This window comes from Ixodes scapularis, unplaced genomic scaffold (assembly GCF_016920785.2).
Source record: "Ixodes scapularis isolate PalLabHiFi unplaced genomic scaffold, ASM1692078v2 PGA_scaffold7__128_contigs__length_106722199, whole genome shotgun sequence".
NCBI lineage: Eukaryota > Metazoa > Arthropoda > Arachnida > Ixodida > Ixodidae > Ixodes > Ixodes scapularis.
Window position 1 is genome coordinate 13,210,232 of NW_024609882.1, and position 20,626 is coordinate 13,230,857.

Here is a 20,626-nt window from a genome sequence, read left to right on the forward strand (position 1 = left end):
CAGCACATCGAGTTCGATTCGTGAGGATACTTACGATCATTTCGACGTTCTTTTTTACCCACCACATACTGGTTTTGTTTGTTTCTAATTTCGGGTAAATGACATTTTTTGCGTATCGTTTGTTTTTGGGATTGTTATGCGGACGTCACTGCAGCTTTCCTCTGGCGAAATACTGCGACGCGAATCGCGGAAACGAATTTGAGTTTCCGACAGAGCAAAGGAATACGTCCCGGGAAGTTTCTGGGCGCACTCGAGCGAAACCGATATGCCTTAGTAATGACGCTAGAGAAACGGAAGTCGTTCACATTCCATTTCGGTGGGTTTCCTTTTACTTCATTTGCTGAAATGCGGACCAGAAAAATGATGTCCCGCGAGGAAAGAAAAAGAGTAGCTCCGACGCTCTGCGTCCAAGTATATTGGAGACACGAAAAATAATAGCTCGTCGTCAGTTTCCCGACACTTCGAGGGAAAAATTTCCCAGGCCTCGGCGCTATGTTACAAGCCGGTCGTTAGCACACTGAAATCAGTCCTTTAGAAAGTCAATTTATCATTCCAATCCGACCGTGCCGAAGGTCCAAAGAAAAGATCCCGATTTTGCGCGTAAGAGTATATACGAGCAATTTTACCCGTCCACCGGTCTAGCTTCGGTATAAAACACTGTGGCTTTATTTATTCGTGCGTATATCTGCGGGTAGAGTGGGGGGGGGGGGGGGGGGGGGGGTATATTATTTTGCTTTGTTAAAGCGACACTAACTTTCACTGGTTGAACGTAGATGTTTTGACGCGTTGGTTTCTCTCTCTAGATACTCGTTTGCAAGTGAGGCTTCTGGGCGCCGCCGTCTTGCTGTTGGCGTTTGTAGGTGGATGTTAACGGCTGTAGCCTTTATAACAGGTGGTAGCTTGCGCCACCTAGCTTGGGGGCAGGCTTAGCTGAGGCACACCCCCGGTTGGCTGGCTGACGCCCGAACAAAGCATTTTGTTATCCACGGTGGCCAGACTAGCATTTCAAGCATTTGCTTTTTGCGAACGTCTGTACGCAGTGGTAGGAACGCGGCGTCATTAAAGAAACGTATCTACCCAATTTAAATAAACGCTTCGGTAGTCCGCGAACAACAACTAGACAAGAGAGATTCATTATCGGACGCATACAATGAGCCACTCATAAAACAAAAATATTCGACGATAACAACAAACGTACACCAATAAAAGTATATATTATTGAATTCCTATTCATTTCCCGTATGATGAGAGAGTGCCACCACAGTTGCTCTGGTTACTTTTTCTGCTTTACCGTCTTTATAGTTACTGAATTTATACGTTCAACTGAGGTTAGCTGTAGATATCAAACACAAGTAATGCTTCTGGCGGATACGCTTGACAATGCCTAGGTGCTAAAATCTTCACTGTCAATATAACGACCCGATGTTAGCTTTAATATTGCACCCCACAAATCACGAAATTTGTATGTGTAAACAGCCAAACTTTCTCTAAGACAGCAATGTACCGAAAAAGCTAGTTTTATTACCAAAACGTAAGCGGCGAGCGCCAAAGTTTTCAGATGACATTTAAACATTTTTTGCTGTCGTTGCTGACCCTTTGATTATTGGCCGATTTCACGTCTAATGTGATACCCATGAAAAAATTGCAAACGACCTTTAAGAAAGGGCTGTCAGTGGCAGTGGCAATTGTCGCGTCAGTGATGTAATGAAACATGTGCTTTACGACATATGTTTATAGGCGCTGTGTTTTTTAGACGAGCTGATTTTAGTAGAATAGTTGCAAAAGATGTATTTAAGTAGATGTGCACTTTTGCGGAATGCTTTTACGAGACGTGCTTTTATTATAGCTGCCTCTTCCTCGGTAACATGGAGGTCTTGACGTCTTTGGCCATAGCCTCCGGAATACTGACAAGGCCTGGCAGATCGCCAAGAGAAGCGGCCGCCGAAATGGAAACGGTGGACCGGCAGACAACGGATGAGGGGAGAGCCACGTGACTGGCGCCCCGCTGCGGCGTCTCGCAGCGGACCCGAAACACACAGGACGTGTGTTTTGGGTCCTCGCGGCTGCAAAAGCTGTGCGCTGACGTCCATGTTTCCCAAGAAATGGCTCTTTGATGGTCTGTGCGACAAGATCCTCGCGTTTCAAATTTGCGACCGGGCACTCTATGGAGCGCTTTATCTTCGGTAGAGCCATTTTGAGAACGAGAGAGAAAGGGAAAAGGGCTACCGGCAATTTCCCCCTCGCTGGGTCGTTAGAAAGAGTCCCGGATGAGGGGCTTCGTCGGTGTTGGGTGTACGCAGTGCCCGAACTTTGTTCGCGCTTTCTCTTCTGTTTTAAACTCGCAAACTTAATTAGAGCCACGGGCTTCAATGGCGACAGTCGCCCGGTCATCGGGACATTAATGCACGGCAATAGGGTGCAAGAAAAACGACCGAAAGCGTCGAATACTGACCGAGGACCTATGTATCTAGCAGGAGTGGCCACGCTGAACCGGCCTGAGAGCCGCAATCAAAAGCACGAAACTTCCAAGAGTCGCAGGTGGGGTGGTCAAACTTTTTTCCAGAGCAAGAAACGAAACTCGAACTACTTTCGATCTATCCGAGTGGAAAGCAGTCCAACTGCACGTAAGATAGCAGTGGCGCAAGACTACCGAACCGCAACCTGTCTTTCGATTTAAAACGCGTTTCATTTCCCCTTTGCTCGTGTGACCGGGAGGGAGGCGGAGGAGTTGGGTGGAGGGGGAGAGTAGTGGACGGAGCCGCGAGGCGCACTTAACACACGAAGAGCCGCAGCTTGGCCACCTCTGGTATATAGCTTGCATGGAATCCGGCAAGGCGAGTGCGACCGCCCGTAGCTAATTCCCCTTCAACTGTCGCCCTCTTTCAGTAAAACGGTCTATGGCTCCGTCATCGAACTGCCAAGTTCTGTCAGTGTAGAGGAGGCCATGGTTTGGCGCCTACGCGCTGCCTTTAGCGCGTGATGGTCGGGGTCCTGCGCCCTTCGCTGTTCTCGTGCCGCTGCGTCCCTCCGTCTACGCTGCTCAGTGCGGCGCGCTTTCCATTCCGGCTCCTCGGACGGCGAGCGAAATTTGCGTGGTCTGGTCATATCTTGGGGGCAGGGAAAAAAAATCCAACACCGCGCCGCCGTTCCTTTTTTTTATTATTATTTTTTTTTTCAGACGCGCCGGAGAACCTATTCTAGTTATCGACTCCACAGCAGTGTTGTACACGTTTCTCAAAAAAGGAACGAAACCTCGCTCTCCGTTCCTTCTGATTTTTGGAACGCGCTCCCGTTACACGTTTCATATGTGAAAAGTAACTCGTTCCGGTTACAGTTTAAAAATGAAACTTATCGTCCCATATACGTTAGATTTGTATTTTTCTGTCTACCATATATTTAGATAGATCGAGCAATTCTTTTTTTATCTATGCATAAATGGGAACATTCGAATTTGAATGCCGTAATGGGAGGAAACCAGGGGAAGAAAGCGAACGGAAGCAGGTTTTTTTTGTTTTGTTTTAAATATATATTCACCTTTAAAAACATCAGCTTTGAACCTTATTCATGTTTGTGGTGGGCGATTCAGACGAGCCAAATGGTCTGTTACCCCACATTACACGAGCGTTTTACAACAACCTCACCCGTTTCAATCCAACAAGGTCCCTTGCTCGAACTGAACAACAGTTGCTTCTCGATGTTGCTGTCCGCAAGACGAGCAAGTGAAGAAGAGGGTAGGGCTATTGGAAGGTCAGTCTTGAAAACTACAAGTCCTTCTTCGTGAAGGTTGGATGCGTAGTTCAGTTTGAAGGTGGTGGACCAGGGAGGCAGGAATAAAGGTTAATTTTTGTGAATCTTTTAAGTGACTTATGACTGGGACACAAGGATGGGTTCGATGTCTAGTAACTTGTTATTTTGTTGCCACTGGAGGTCTCTTTGTGGACGTTCAGGGATAGCTGTAGTCGGCCTTAGATTTCCGGGTGTATGAGGATTTGTTGAAGCAGAGAACGTAGCTGACTTTGAAACGTCCCTCTTTCTGTGTCTTTTCCTTCGACTAAAGTTTTGTTTTTCGTACCTCTCGGGCACTGAAAAAAAAATCCATGTCCACTAGCTCTCCTTCACCTGACTGTTACCAATCGAGGACCCCACAAAATAAAACCATAAAATCAGTAACCACAAAATAAACGAGATTCTGCTCTTCGTGCATTTTTTTTTTTATGCTTTTAGAATTTTTCTGTTAGAAATCAGAAAAACATTACCCCACTAGACGAAAAATAACGGAACGCTGTTCCTTTTTTTGTTCCACTAAAATTGTAACGAGTTCCCGTTCCACTTCCAGCGATGCAAAATGGAACGGCGATGTTTATTCGTTCCTCCTAGAAGGAACACGTTCCAGAAATGCCGTTCCTTGGAACGCCGTTCCGTACAACACTGCTTCACAGCGCACAATTAGCCCACACACACCACTCTCAGCTCACAACTCTTTTGTATTTCGTCTTTCCAACTCGACAAACTCGCCCAAGCTGCAACCTATTCTAGAACCCCAAAGTGGCGGCGTTGGCGGCGGCGGCTCCAGGTTTGAAGCTACTGATGCGTGGGTGTCGGTGAGGGAGACTAATATGGTAGGGTATAGAAAGAGAGGGAGCAATAGCACGTCGCCATATATGTGACGGAGTTGTGCGAGGGTTTGACGGCGAAGGGAAGAGAGCGATAGAGCGGCGGTGATGGCGAGGTGTGAACCCCGCGATCACGTAGGTTTCTCGTACGGACGCCGCCAAGTTTCGCCGGAAAGGGGCACTAGCAACTGCCGCTCTCAAAGTCGCGTTGGCGATTACTACAACGACGGGCCTGAAGCAACGGGATATAGTCACTGACAGGCTGGAGAGTGCAAAGCGTGGCGAGGCTTAAGATGGTTCCACAGCCAATGAAAGTGCGGCACGAGCGAATGCCCAAAAGCGAATCACGAAACAAGAAGGCTGAAACTAATAAGCCTCGCCCTGCTTCGCTTCTGCGATCCGCGGCTCTAGTACCGGATCCGATAGTGTCCGCCACAACTATGGTGCCTGCGCGTCTCCGACCGGTGTGTTTAGCGTCCTATCCCGCTCGTACATCAAACTTGAGCCCGAAGTGGCAGAAACTGACGTTATAGAAGCTGGAGTGTCATGCCGTCGAATGTCGCGATCCTGGCGGTTGGTCGTAGAAATGCTGGCGAAAAGCACGAACGAATACGTATATCGCTGTCGTCGCCGCGTTTCAACTTCTGGCTGCCGAACCTTCCGTGCACTGCCATACTGGAGAGTGACCTGCAGCGAAACAGGCGTCTGCCACATCACCACTACTGCTGGGACACCGCCAGGATCGCGATCGGCGACAGCGGGACATTTTTATGACGTCAATTGGCGGAAATCGAGGGACCTCTTTTTGGACGCAGTAAACACGCATTTGGGAGGCACGTTAAAGGCACCATACAACAACTCTGGTGAGGTACCAGCATGAAATAAGTCTATCGCCATGTCGCTCATGAAAAAAATAACAGTAAGGCGTGTAACAGGTTAGCGTTCGGAAGTTCTATACAGCTTAAGGCGTATTGGATTCTGACCAGTCTTAAAGTAATAAACGGGTTGGTTTTTGTTCAAGTTTATTTATATATATATACATATAGAGAGAGAGAGAGAGAGAGATTATGGCAGTGTGTAATATAGTTTTTGGAAGAAAAAAAAATCTCTTTACACTTTGTTCGCCGTCGAGCAGCTTCTGTTGGCTCTTTTCTTCCTTGTGTATTTCGACTGATGGAGGCATCTCTTTCGAAACTCTTGACTGAGGCATTCAGAAGCCCTTCTGAAACGAAGCCTGGGAGTGCCGGTACTCCGAAACCATTCAGTTACTCCAGGCTGACGAAATCAAATCGATGGCGGAAAGAGCATTGGTGGGTACTTTCTCTACTTGCTCCAAACAGGCCGCGCTGCGAGAACAGGACAAAAAATATTCCGAGTGTCGCCGAGTAATTTCCATTTTAAATAAGGCCCTAACAAGGCGCGTGTGCCTCGGACCCTTTGAAGCAATACCATTGCTGTTTCTGTCTCGCTTTCTTTTTTTCTTTTTTGTTTGTTTTACTTTTTTTGTTTGTGCTTTTATTTTTTCAGTTTTATTTCCGATCTGTGCAATAGAAGACACGATGAGCCACAAAGTCCAATGCACAAAATTGAGTTAGTGTTTATTTCTATTCAAATTCCTGAACCGTGTTTTGTAAAAAAAAAAAAAAAGATTAAAAGCATTAAAAAGCTTCGCGGTTCTTGATATCAGCTGGGTTTCTACCAACGCAGTAATTTGCGTGCCAACCCAATTAGAATACGAGTGAGGAACGATTTCATGCTGTTTCACGTTCGTGACCTTGAATTTTCTTCTGAGGTTCTCCAGTGCTTTTCTTTTTAATTATTCAGAAGGCTCAAGGTAAATGTTTTTTTCTTTGTGTCTTTGTTAGTAACTGCTAGTTGCTATTTTAGAATTTATCCACAGTTCATGTACCATTTTGTTATCGTGTTCATGTCCAACAAGTTTTTGATTTACATTTTATGTTAAATTTTACTAATCAAAAGGTTAATTATCTATTCTCAAACTTTGTTCGCTCACATTAATTGCAATTACCCTCTGAGGTCTGGCAACACTGCCTCATAAATGTCGGCTTTCCAGCCTATTGATGAAGGAAGAACTTAAAATGCGCTTAAGCTGACGGTGTGAGACCCGTACACTTGAGATACCAGACCAGTCAGTCTGTTGGCGCACAATGAGCTGTGAAGTCCCTCGCTGTTCAGAATTTTACTGGGGATGTATGAGTTGGCTCACCGCACAACCACTTGTATTGCGCGATAAAATCAAATCATTTTTATTCCTTTTTTTGACCCGTTGTGTTTTTGTTGTAATCACAACTAAAAAAGATGGGGAAAGAACTTTGAGGTCAGGAACACATTCTTGTCTGCCGTTGCCTTGTAGACAAAGTTGTACCCAATTACGTAATATGTGTTCCACACCCGCCCTTGATGCGGTAAAAGTTCCACTGCCAACTAAATTAACAGATGCAACTGAATTTCAGAGAGCCTCTTGTCCCGAACATCTTGTGCTTGATTACATATGTACCTTGACGCTCCGTATAACACGCCATCAATTAGCTTTTCTTTCTTTGTTTTACGATGCGCAGTTTTAGCAGGCTGCTGGCCGGCGTTCCGTGAAACACTCGCTAGATTCCTCAAATTGCTATTAAATTATCGAATTTCCGTGAACAAACTATTTTATTGAAGGGTTGCGTGTATGTACGGATATCAAAATGAACAGAACTAAACAAGAATAAACGGGTGCACCGAGTCTTGTTCTTTTTCTAATATGGAAGGCTGTCAACAAAGAAACAACAACTTGCTTGTGCGTTTAGTATTTAAAAAAAAAATTTAATATTATGTCAACCTTTTGCTATACGGAGAATGGCGTCCTTAATCAACAACTCCCGCGACTTACATACAGGCTATCGTGGGCTCCACAAGACGGCACCATATTTTATTAAATATTTTAACGTGTAATTTTTTTCTCCTTGAAAAAAAAAATGATTTTACGGTATATTACAATTTCCATTTCTTGAAAGTTTATACTTTCAGCGTCCTGCAACGTCTGAAGTGAAGTAAAATATGTTTCCGCATTTTTAACTTTATTCTGTTCATGCGGTTCGATCAATAAAGCGCGGAACTTGCCGCGATTAAGGTCAGACAAAATAAAAATATATCAACGCTTGAGTCGTTGATATTTGTTATGATATCGTTTGTTCACTACATCAACAAAAATATCATACAGTTGTGTAACTTTTGTGTGTTTTTTTTCTGAAAAAACATATTTCACTCGCTACTAATTAATACAGTACACTATAAGTGACGCTCTTTTTTTCTCTCTTTTTTTTTCGCGCTAGGGCCTTTCTGAAAAAAAATATTAAATCTTGCCGAAGCCAGCTTCGAGCAAACATTCAAACAAGTTGCACAAAAATAAGAACGTACTTTATTTGGCGAGTCATTTATCTTGTGCCTCGAACAGTTTTTGGACGGTGCATTTAGCTGTCATTAGTTAGATGCTCGGCCCAAGAAATAAGAATGTGTTTTTATCCCGTCACTGAAATTTATGTAAGAGACTGAAGTTTTATATGTTTTGTTTCATTATCTTATTTTTATAGGTTTCAGAAAAACGTGAAACTATAAAAAATGCAATGTGGTCTCGTGTTTACTTTTCGGTGCAACGACCTCTGTAATGCTACTTTGGCTGTTTGTCTACAAAGGACGTCTGAAACGTCAAATAATATAAAATGTTCCAACGCAATTTATACACAAACTGAATGAACCTTTTTTGTATATATATATGATCGTAGCCATAGCCTGCGTTTAAAATTAAATTACAAAACAAAAATTGAAAGAAGAAATCGAAGCTGACAACGCACGCCCCTAAAAATGTGGCGAAACTAAATACCTATAACCTGGCAAGAACAGCGCGACAGTCGGCGATGTTTGTCTAATAATTGTGTAATTCATTTCTTTAGACACCTAAAGGTCAGTCAACCCCAGTGTGTGTTAATGTGTTTCTACCCCGACAAGGCCGTTGCTTGAATCACGGCGCACTTTAAGCAATGGTCCGCAACGCCATCGCTCGGCACAGACCCTCTCAAAGACCCGGAACCAAGACTTTCGTACATCAGCCGAAGTAACCAACGTCAACGGGTCTTCGTCTTTCTCTTTCTCCAACATCGAGATAAGTTGCTGCTGCGGTGACATAGAGCGCCAATGACAGTGCCTGTTGGATTTCATCTTCATCGAAGCCAACAGCCACCACTAATTGACACCAGGATCCCACCGGTGACGCACCATCGTGACGTCACCGTGGCTGTATAAGGGGGACCCGCTGACTCTCCCGGAGGAGACAGATTGGGACTTGCCATCCGACGCTACCATCATCAAATCATCTCCCATTATACATTGTCATTCATATGGCCGAAACCCGTCCACCAGCCCTTAACAGCGTCTGGAGTCTCCGATGTAAATGGGAAATTTATTCGGTGCAGTACGACTGCTACGTGTAACCTGGGCTATTTTTACGATTTGTGTATACAACGAAAAGATACGGCATAAAGGAAAACAGATTTAAGAAGAAAATACAGCGAAAATACGAATGTGTCAAGATGAGCACAAAAAAAAAAAACGCAAACATGCAATATAGTGAGTTACGATACACCCCCCAATGCGCTTCACTTTGGAATTTGAATACTGAAAAAATAATTATGCAGAACCACAAATGCAGCCTTAAAGTGAGAGCTACTTTTAAAGTTCTAAGAACGAGATATATTAATAAAGCCGAAACTTCAGCTTCTATTTGCCCATGGGCTCATTCCAAAACTCGAAGCGCCTCATCGCGGTATGTAATGGCATGTTATGAATTCTGGGAATCACTGGGCAGCCAAATCCATTCACACTCCATCCGCTCTCCTGGCCTAAAGGTTCCAAGAATGCAACGAACGCGCTGACGTATTGATGCAAACACTCTCTTATCCAACAATCAACCGTCCGAATGCCGTATCCTCAGCCAAGACGAGCCGAGACCAGACAAGGTCCGTGACGGTCCGTCGAACCGAGCCCGTCGTAGCGGATCTCAACTCCGACCCCTCTAGCGCCAGTCGAGTCTCCTCTTGGCCCTCGTGGTTGACGGGTTACAAACGACGCCACCTCCTGGGGAGGACGCCGAGAGGTACGGCCATGCCCCCCCCCCCCCCCCCCCCCCCCCCCCCCCCCCCGACTCGCGTGGAGAGCGGAGAGCAAGCGAGACAAACGGTCGCGTCGCTTCGTAAAAAAGTATTGATCTACCGCCGGAAATCTATCCGAGTTATACGAGTGACCCCCCACCGAATTTGAGGAGACTCCGGGCTCCTACCGCTGTTAGGCGGGCACATTAAAGTCCTTCAGAATGAACTTCTTTACAGAATCGGAGAATTAGCTCGCGATCTCACTTATCGGCCCGGGCTAGTTTGCTGACAATTTAAAGGAGTTCTTTCTGAGGTGCATTTAACGTGCCCGTCTGACAGCGCTATTAATCGTCGACTGCGGTTGCAATAAAAATCTCTACGCTCAGTTGCATTTGAAAGCTTTCGAGTGCATTTGACTGCGTTGCGTCGAGAAACTAAATTGAGTCACCGGCACAACTCTGCTTCGTATGAAACATGGAATCGTATCCAAGGGATAGCTTGGCATGCGACATAAGAAACATGGATGTGCTGGTTTCTCTCAGCCGCAACGCAGTTAAACGCAATCAAACGCTCTCAAACGCAACTGTGCGTAGGGGCCTCAACGATTCCATACGTTGCAGGGGTGGGATGATTTCAGAACACGTAGTTGTTGCTACTCAGACATTTGCTTAAGTACGCAAGAAAATGCCGTTCCTTGGTACTCGCTCAAAAACGAAGTGCGTTACTTCTCATGGTAGCGTGAGAGTTGCGCCTAACTGTCTAACTTAAAAGTAACAGTTAAGGCGCGTTCACACTCTTGCAACCGAGTACGACCGAGAAAGACTTCTTGGGACCGGATGCGCTGGGCGGAGCTGGTCCTAAGAGATCGCAGGAGGCTTAAAAACCGGTTTGGTCTCTCTCGGTCGTACTCGGTCGCAAGAGTGTGAACGGCGCTTTACTCTCTCGTTACTCTAATCTGTCGTTGCAGTGAAATGTTAATTGTCTTTCAAAGTCTGTTCCTAATTACAACTTTTGAAACCGATTCTCTTAGATGACGTACTCGCTTACCAGGGACGCTAAACGCTGGTCGAACCAACGGCCGGATTTTTGCTGGTCATTGTGCAAGGCTATCGGCTTGACGGACGTGACAACGCCTTCAGAGATCTCCTAGAGATGAAAACAGTGTCAAGCCTTTTGTTGCAGCAACGCAAAGCCACCACAATATCTCACGTATTCGTTCTCGGCTTTCGCTCGCAGACATGCAAATGTGCCGCGTACTTTTAGTAAGGAGCCTTCAAAGTTTCGATGCTCATAACATAAGCCCTACAACCTGAAATTGCCCCATGCAAAGGAACACTGCTACGGAGCCGTTCTATCGTATTCGCGACTCCAGCAAAACGGACGCCACCAAGCGGGAAAACCGGGAACCACCCGGTCCAGGTCGCTCCGCGCCCTTCCGCGTCTCTGGTGGCTTTCGCGGACATGTGTTGTCGGCGCGATGGCGAACCGTGTAATTTCACGAAGGTCCAAAAAATTCTTAAGTTTGCCTGAGTGTTCATTAGTGTGGCGAAGCCTCAGTAGATTGTTTCCTTCCATCACGTGTTTTCGATTTCTTGGATGGGGAGGATTCGCGGAAAAACGTTTTGATTTCTTGTCTGTCTCGAATCGCATTCAAAGTGACGACTACTTGGTAACTGATAAGGGGTTTCTTTATAAGGATGTAGAACAGTGGGAGGACGACGGACGAGGCATTTCACTGGAGGGAACACCAATGCTGCAGCCAAGTGAATGGGAAGGTTCGATAGCTGCTTTTCTTGAGTTTGGTTGTATTCGGCTAGCTTCAAGTTTGAGCCACCCACGCCGGTCGGTACGTTGGTTATTTATCTTGGCTGCTTTTCGCCGAAAAGGCCTCTGGACCACACTGAAGGAGTTGGGCTGATTTCGAAATTACTTGATTCAGGAAAACCTGCTCGCTGCAAATGATGAATGAGGGAAATTATCTGTTTTCAAAAGGTGGGGCACGCGTCTCGCAACGTTAGAAGCTGTCACGGCATTATGATCTATCGCGCCTCCAGTATTTATATTATACCCCCGTCGAATTAAGCCAGCAGCAATATACGTCTACATTGCTGAGGCTGACCGGCCACAAAAATACTTATTTTTTCCGTTCAGGATTCGAAGTCAAGTTCAATGCCCAGAGAGGTTCTGCGTAAATCTCCAATGAAGACTCTCTTCAGTTTGTCCGCATTCGTCTCCGTGCTACCGGCTAGAACCATTTGGCTAGGTTTAACTTAGTATCTCTCTGTCTGTCAAATATACTTTTATTCAGCAGTTCACCTAATAGCTACTTAACTAAGCTCATATTTCAAACCGAAGAATATACTAATATCGCGTTGGTGGGACCATAGTACGTAATATAATACATAATCTGCTCGTCAAAATGACTTTTCGAATGCTACTAAAACCTGGATTGAAATACGAGTATCAGCTGCTTAGTGGGGCGCCAGCAGGTTAACATGCTCCTTGGCTCAAGAAGCGCTTGCTTAATTTTCGTAATTTTCCTGCAGCCTGTGTTGTTGACCGAGCAGAGGACTGAAGCTGTTTCCTAAACGCGGATACGCACAAAAGCTCGATTTCGCAGAGAGATAAGTCGCATGGTCGAGGCATGCGAGTTGGCTGAAAGTTACTGTCGGTGGGAGAATTCTGCAGTGATTGCCGCTTTCCTTAGATGATCAAAACTGATTAGTATATTACCGTCTCTCCAAAGCCCGTAGTTTCGGTTTCGAACGAAATCTCCGAAACGAAAGTTTGACACGAAAAGAACAAAAAACACACTTGGAAAACAAACTATGCTCTGCAAGTTTATGTGCACCGGCTACACTTAACCGCCTCAGTTCAAATACCTATAAAATTAAGCATTGAACAAAGGAAAATCTATTAAATTCAACGCGCCACCTGTTCAGGCGGCCCGGCCGAGCCGACGCGACCTGGACTCAGCCGCCATTTTTGTTTGGTGGTGGCGCCCCCTATAGGTCGCTGGAGTCGCCAATAGCCGCCAATGGCTGGGCATATCTCGTGCGATACGTGCACAACAGGCCCAAATTGTTCTTTGCCTTGGCGACGTGCGCGATCAAAAGCGTCGCGGTGGTCGGCCTTCTACGATTGGCCAAATGCTGACTTTGACGTCAGCAAAGGGGTTCTCACAGACGGAAATAAGAGGAACGCGAGGACTTCAATTTTGACGGTGTTGATAGTGTTTGTTCAAGAACGTTATGATTTCAAGTTTCCGCCATACTAATTACAAACACCATCGAACTTGTTGTTCGCAAGGTAATGACTTCACGAAAGGTAACCATACGAGGGCGCCACCGAAACATTCCGCCGCTAATAGGGGTCACCACTATTGGGAAAATATGGTGGTCTAATACAGGTCATGCTGTGCCATGTGCACTCCGTGGCCATGTGCCAGCTCAACGCACAACGCTGGGGCATCAGCTAGATAACATTGGACTCAAAATAGTTTTTCCCGTTTTTTATCCTCCACTTTTTCAACCTGCGGCTATGTGTTGGGGTAAGCGAGCTTCCAGAGGCTCGATTTTCTTCGAGGAAGCAATGAAAGGACTGCTTACTGTCCTTCAACGGCGCTGATGAACGTTGAAAACGCTGAATGTCTGCTTCACGCGGTTACGTAGGCTGCCTGCACAGCAAGCTGAGAACAAGCTGATACTGGTGTTACGACAGAGTCACAAGGACAACTGTTCTACCGAGGATAACACCGAGATTGTGTAATCACGGAAGCGACATGAAACAATGAGAAATCGCGAAAAGACCTGTTCCGGGCAGTACAGTGTTTTTTCGCTAGGTGCCGTCCGTTTTGCTCGAATCGAGAATCCTTCATCTCACAAACATCTGCAGTGCAGACAACGACATTGGCACCAGCGCGCGGCTTTTGAAAGTGCATCCAATACACACGTTTTGTACAAACAAGAGCATTCTGCTGGGCTAGGCTCACGCGCCTGTGCATCCGTCTTCACTGCAGATACCTGTGAGACGGACTAAGCACAGCCTACGCCGCGGTTCACCTTTGATTTGGTGCCACATCACGAACGCTGCAACCCATCCCGAATTTGTACCTTGTTCACCACTATGATGCCCGGAACGCGTCTCTGACTGGTGTGTTTACCGCATCCTAAAAGGAGGTCCCTCGACTTCCTCCTGATGACATCGCAGATAAATCATTCTGTCGGCAACCCCTCGTTCAGGCGGTGTCATAGCAGTGGTGCTGAACGCGGCAAAATAAAATTGGAGTGTGTGTATGTTTATACAGCCTGAACTTAGTCTGCTTCAACGGACGACTTGTCTCTCAGCTGTGCATGGGAAATTTAACCGGCGCAGTACAACCGCCACCCTGGAGTCCTTAACGTGCATCACGCAGTAGTGATACACGACCGCATGCCGGAACGATGCTTATCCAGGTCGAAACGGACAGGGGTAAGGTTTAAACCCTGGGTTCTGCAGCGCGAGCTTTCTCTCCACGTGCTCCGAGCTGGTTGCGGCAGACGCCCGTTCTGCTGCAGGTCGCTCTCCAGCTTCACATGTGAAGCTGGAGAACGACCTGCAGCAGAACGGGCGTGTGTCCCTGTCGTCGCGGTGTCACAATTCCTGGCTGCAGAAGATTCCGCGAACTGCAGTTCGCGGAATCTTCTGCAGCAAGGAAATGTGACACCGCGACGACAGGGACACACGCGTTCATTCCTACTATTTTCCGTGCCATCTACGCCCCAGCGTCAGGATCGCTACATCCGACAGTGTTAAGGCCTGTTCACACATGTAGCGGAGCGCTACAAGCGTAGCGCTGACCTCGCGCTGAGCGCGTGCTGACGGGAGCGTTCACCAGCTTTGTGTCGCACCGTCAATACTGTTGTTCATGGCAGACAATAAGTAGCAGACGACACTTGAGAAGCACTACATTAGCGCTTCGCTGCATGTGTGAACCGGCCTTAACACTCTGTTTTGTGTGACGTCATCTGTTGGCACTTCCGGCCCATTTTGGATGCATGGGCGGAATAGGACGCTAAAGACATCAGTCGGAGACGCGTTAGAAACACCGTACCACTACGCCGTTGTCGGCGGGCTCGGCCCATTTGTGGGCACAGCCGTCTTGGCACGTCACGTGAACACTGATGTGGCAAACTTACAAGATGGCGGCAACCGAGGGGACGCCATGTCTGCTTCAACCCTACACTGTTAGCAAAAATAACACGCCCAGACGTGTAAACCGTTGTCCCATACACACACAGCGAAAAAGTACACCCCTGGACGTGTAAACCGTTGTCCCAGGGCGGACTCCCCAAACGGTGTTCGTTTTACACGCGAGGCTCGGTGTATTTCGTTTGCACCCGAGGTCTCGTGTAAAATGAACATCTTTGAACGTGTACTTCGTTCTGCGATCACACGTCTAGGGGTGTTTTTTTACAATGGCGGCCGTTTGACGCAAGACGGGTTCTACGAGCGAGGCCCAGCGCTTTACACGGCTTTTCGCCGCAGCGAAAGCGTAGTTTGCACGTGTTCGTTCGTAATCGTCCATACGTGCTGAACTACCGCAAGCATTCACCGCCAAGCGCCGACGCCGTATCCATTACGGCGATTACGCGACGGTGGGAGCGACCATCGACTGCATCCAGCAGCGTGCTTCCCCATCGAGCAGGTCTCGTTCGCGTGGCGGTTCAGCCGATCGGCGAGGCCTCAAGCCGGTTGCATTGTCACCGACGCCGGGTAATTTCCACAGCAGTTATCTTTTCGCGACCACAGACATGAACTTTATTGAAAAAGCCCGTTTGCCGCGAGCGACGACGAATAGCTCCGACACCGACCCGACCCGACCCTACCCGACCGGCGTTACCGACGTCCCGCTCACCTCTTTACCGCGAGCAAAGTTGTACGCGACGTTTCGACGTATCCACTCATATCTCGTGTGTACGCAAATTTTGCGGCTTTCCGGGTACGAATCGGCTACCGTAACGGCCAGCGAACGAAGACGAACTGAACGCCGGCGCTATGCGCCATTTAAAGGGGCGGTGCAATGATTTTAACAGTGAACGAATGTGCAGCTTGTATTTTTTATATTGTTTACTTCGGCATAAGTAAGAGAAAAAGTGCCATCATACCCCAAAATACCTCTATTTCGCTGCGTAATCACAAAATAAAGAACGCTTTTTTTCCCAACCTGCGGCCACATGGTGGCCGCAAATGGAACCTGTGGTGTGACGTCATTCGGAGTGGTTTTGTAAGTGACAGTGTTAGGTAATTGTAAGCTTGTTTTAAGGTTAAGTTTAAAAAATCTTGTTGTTTAGGCATGCAGAGACGCTTCAAAAGCCTAATATTGCCGCTAAAAGATTTGTGGCGCCATCTACCGCAAGTCAACCAAACCTGCCGTCGCCGTCATCCGTCGACGCCCGAGGCGCCTACGGCGGCTACACGAGCAAGCCGGACGTTTTGTCTTTCCCTCGCTCGACGGAGTGCGTTGGTCGTGGTATCGTTATTGTTCCTGGTGTCTCGACCTCGACTTCGACTGCCCGCCGAACAAGTCCAACTGACTTACTATACGCAAGCATCTTGCGCTCGACGTCGCTCAGGCCGTCCGCCCATGCCGCCATGTTGGTCGGGAATCGACGGGAAAGCGGCGAGCCTGGCGAGCCGGCGAGCGCTGGGGAAACGGAAGCCAGAAGCACCCAACCGGAAACCAACGCCACTCCGAATGACGTCACAGGCGAAGCTGGTGCCGCTTCAATGTTGAGTTGAGGGGTGCCAGCATAGAGATCATATACTAAATCTAGAGGAAAAGGTCCGCCATTTTCCCATACATTCTGGCTGCCGCAAGCGGCGGACCATGCAGGCAGACCCTCTGGGTCCCAAACACGGTTACATCATCAGAGCAGTTTCGTGAACTTCAACAATCCACGAACTTACCGGTGGAAAAATACTCGCGTTCCTTTCGAAGCTTTCTTTTTGCATAGCGCGCAGATGTACGGCCTCGCGTTAACGCTAAACTAAACCATATACCCGGCTTCGCTGGTGGGGCGCGGCTGGGCGCGGTTGAGGAATACGAAACTGCGCAACCACCAGATTTCCGAGATTTCGACAGAAGGGAAGTTAATGCAGCGTAATGACTTTATTGCTTTTTATAAGCGTTAGAATAGCTCAGAATTTAGTTTACAACGTTAAATTATCACTGTTTATATTGCTGAGAGTTTACACTGTTCGCGTTTACCGCGTTTACCATGGCAACGTTGCTTTCTTTCTCTCGTGTTCTGTCGCTCTCTTTCGCGATCGTTCACTCGGGACCCAGGATGTCGGCGCACGGGATTTGCCACTCCTCCTCACCCACCTTTACCCCCCTGGGTGCCAGAGATACCAATTTCTTTTATTTTTTTAATGAAAATTAGGGCAAGCAGGAGAGAATAGTTTTCGGTCCTTCGTTTTATATGTGGCCGGGATCAATTCCCGCAATTAATTAGCCAAAGTCCGCAAATTGTTGCACCGCCCCTTTAAACACGCGGTTACTTTTCTACTAGACTGTGTAGCTATGTGGTGTGGTTCCTTACACATAAATGGACTACGTACAAACGAAGCTAAAATAAAATTGGGCGGCTGCTTGCGCCACCTAGTGAGTATGCGGAAAACTACAAAAATGAAGGATATTTCGGCATTTGTGGAAGTGACACGCTCGAACACGGACGGCAGCATACCAACACATACATCACAGCACATACCACAAGATCAACATACAAGCAACTACATACACAAATAACGAACAGAGGCACTAACAACCCGACACTCGTACTCAATTCTAGTAGAAACCCGCTCGGTATATATAGCAGACTTTTTGTTTCAGACGAAGGTCCGGTGACACCCCCCGTATTTTATATGAACGTAACGATATTACACAATCATTACTTACATAGTACGGCGACATAAATATAATTTGGGAAGGTACACATTTCTCTTAGTCTAGATTATAGCTAAAAGACACCCTATATTTTTAAAAAAATGTTTCGAGCTAGCCAAAATGTAGCAAAATCTGGTTTCGTTTTCGGAAGTTCGAGCGCTCAAGGCTGGAATGCGCTCGCGAAGTGTGTGCTTGCTTCTGTCAAACTATAATCCATTGTATGACGCTCTCAAAGCTGCTGGCTGCAGCCCCCGTCTTGGTTTAGGGTTTGATTTACACGCGCTCCCGTGGAAATGAAATTATGCGCGCTCGAGTCGATATTATTGACAGCGTGAAGTATAAACCGAATGTAAACGATTTTGCGAGCGACGAGAACAGCGACGGCGACCCGCTTCGCTGACGCTCGGTCACTCGCGCGACGACGCAAGCCGCATGAAAGCGGAACGATGTTTTCTAGAAATCCAAAAACCGAGTGACGCGACGAGCGATAGTAAGAAATCTTCGTAATACGTCGCTGACTCGTCGCTGTCGCCGTCGCTCGCTAAATCGCTTTATGCAGTTCAGCCTTTATACTCACGCTAGTGCCGACCTGCATTACCCGCTGAGCCCAAGCAAGCGATAAGGATATTCAAATGTGTCACAACAGTGGCGTGCATTCGCTAAGAAAACATATATCTCAAATTCCTGCAGTTTGACGTCGGGATCCGTTACTTGTTCTGCTGTCACCTTGGCGAAACGGTCACTAAAGAGAAACTAGTCAGTTTGTTTTATCAGAAATTATAAAAACCTTATCTAGCCACTGTTATGCACAAAAGCACTCTGGAATTTCATATAAATAGTTTAGAATAAACTGAACACAATCGGTAACTTAATTTTCCAAGCATAATAATAAAAAAAAATCTTAGAAAACAATGTATTTTTAAGGTGTTTCAAATAAAAAAAACTGAAAAGGAGCCTTATTTCAGCTGCACTATCACATAAATACTTTGGGAAAAAAATATCTGTTGAGAAGTAGGTTTTGCAATCTCTAATTTGCTTCTTTCAACTTTCCAGTTACTTTATGCGTACGTACTTGCAGATTGTATCCTGACAAATCTAGACAAAATTGTATAAAAAGTAACAGTCTATATAAAATTTATAGCTTAATTAAATTCACATTTGTTTGATAATGTTCAATCTTAAATATGAGTTTTAAATTTCACATCTATTATTACAAATGATTGAATTACATGCTGCTTGATGCATGCTGTGCCGCCCCCCCCCCCCCCCCCCCCTTTCAAATATATATATCCTGTATATTTGCTGGTTAGTTGTTGTAAACCTCTTAATGTCATGTTATTTGTTTGTTGTTGTAGGTGTGTGAATGCATATGTTGTACCCCACTCCTACTTGGGCCTTCAATGGCCAGTAGTATCCTCTAAATAAAATTAAAAAAAAAAACAAGTGAGCAGTAAAAATCTGGAAGACAAAAGTAAACACAGAGCCGTGCAAAAAGGCATTCAGTATATGAAACAGCTACAGATATGGGCCTCTGGCGGTACATCGGTTCAGCCTCCACACCGCCTAAAGACGGCAGTGTTGCAATATTACGAACCAGCGCACAGGTAGACAGTTACCAAAAATCCAAACACAAAAAACTCACATCAGCGCTGTGCGAGTGTATATTTTTGTGTATTTGGATTTTGAGTAACTGGTCTGCCTGTGCGCTGGTTCGTAATTATGCCGTACCAACTCGCCCAATCTGCCGTATTAATAGTGTTGCAAAATATTTAGATCAACTATAATGCTAATGACTGCAGTGTATAAAAGCAAGCTACTCGTCGGAACGAGCTTGACGGTACGAGAATAAAGAGAATGTTTTCACAGTTAAACTCAGAGTCTGTTGCACCGTCTCTTCCGTCCTCAAGATCGAAAGTGCTACAGATTGGTGACCTGGACATGATGATTGACTCCAAGCACCTGCTATCCAGGGGAATGTTCTTCGTGGCCAAGGGCACGGCAATGGCTCTGCCTTTTCGGACGAAAATGCAGTAGGCACATATTCAACTTTCTCAGCCTCCACATCTGCAGCGCCTCCGCAACCACCTCTGCTCTGTCGCATCTAGCACCGGCATCTCCCAGCAATGGGCTGCGACCACCTTGCTTGCCCCACCGGCTTGGCAAGTGAATATTCATCGACATCTTCACACTGTTCACAAGGCATGTTGCTAGCCGACCAGGGTCTCCTCATCGTTGCCATGTCAGGCATTTGCTCTCAGTTCGGTTCCTCATCTTAGGGGATGTTGCATCGGCCCCGCAGTCGGCCGGCATCCCCCTTTCAGTCCGAGGCTGTACACTCCAAACTGATCGAGCCGGACTGCAAGCACGACAGGGTCGATTTCCCCCGTCTGCTGCCTCATTTCGTGACCTCGGCGTCAACTACCATGCACGGCTTCCAAACGCTCTCTTTCCTGCTCTCTAGTATGTCATCCTGCTTGCGGTACATGTCAACAGCAACGACACCTCTCTGGAGCCGCAATCACTTCAACAAAATCGTACCATTCCTCACAGTGCAGAGCTGAGGGTGATAGCTCTGCGGCAGTCTATCGGTTCAGCCTTGGCATCGCCAAAGATGACAGTGCTACTCATACTCGTCACCACGAGCTCAACGACATGAGAATAAACAGAATGTTTTTATTGCTCGGAGTCGGTCACAGCATCTTTTCCGTCCACAACATCGTATACTCTATAGGTAGTAAGCAAGAGACACACTTCAGATGAAAAGAACAAATGCTCAGATCACACATGCCGCGGGTGTCCAAAATTATCCATCATGTTGAATATTGTTTTGGTTTTTTTAATTCTAACAGAAGACAAACATCATTATCGCGCAATCAAAATGAATACTTACGAAACACCTAAGTCGCAGTGTAAGTGCTCATCGCTGAGCTGCGGCTGTGGCA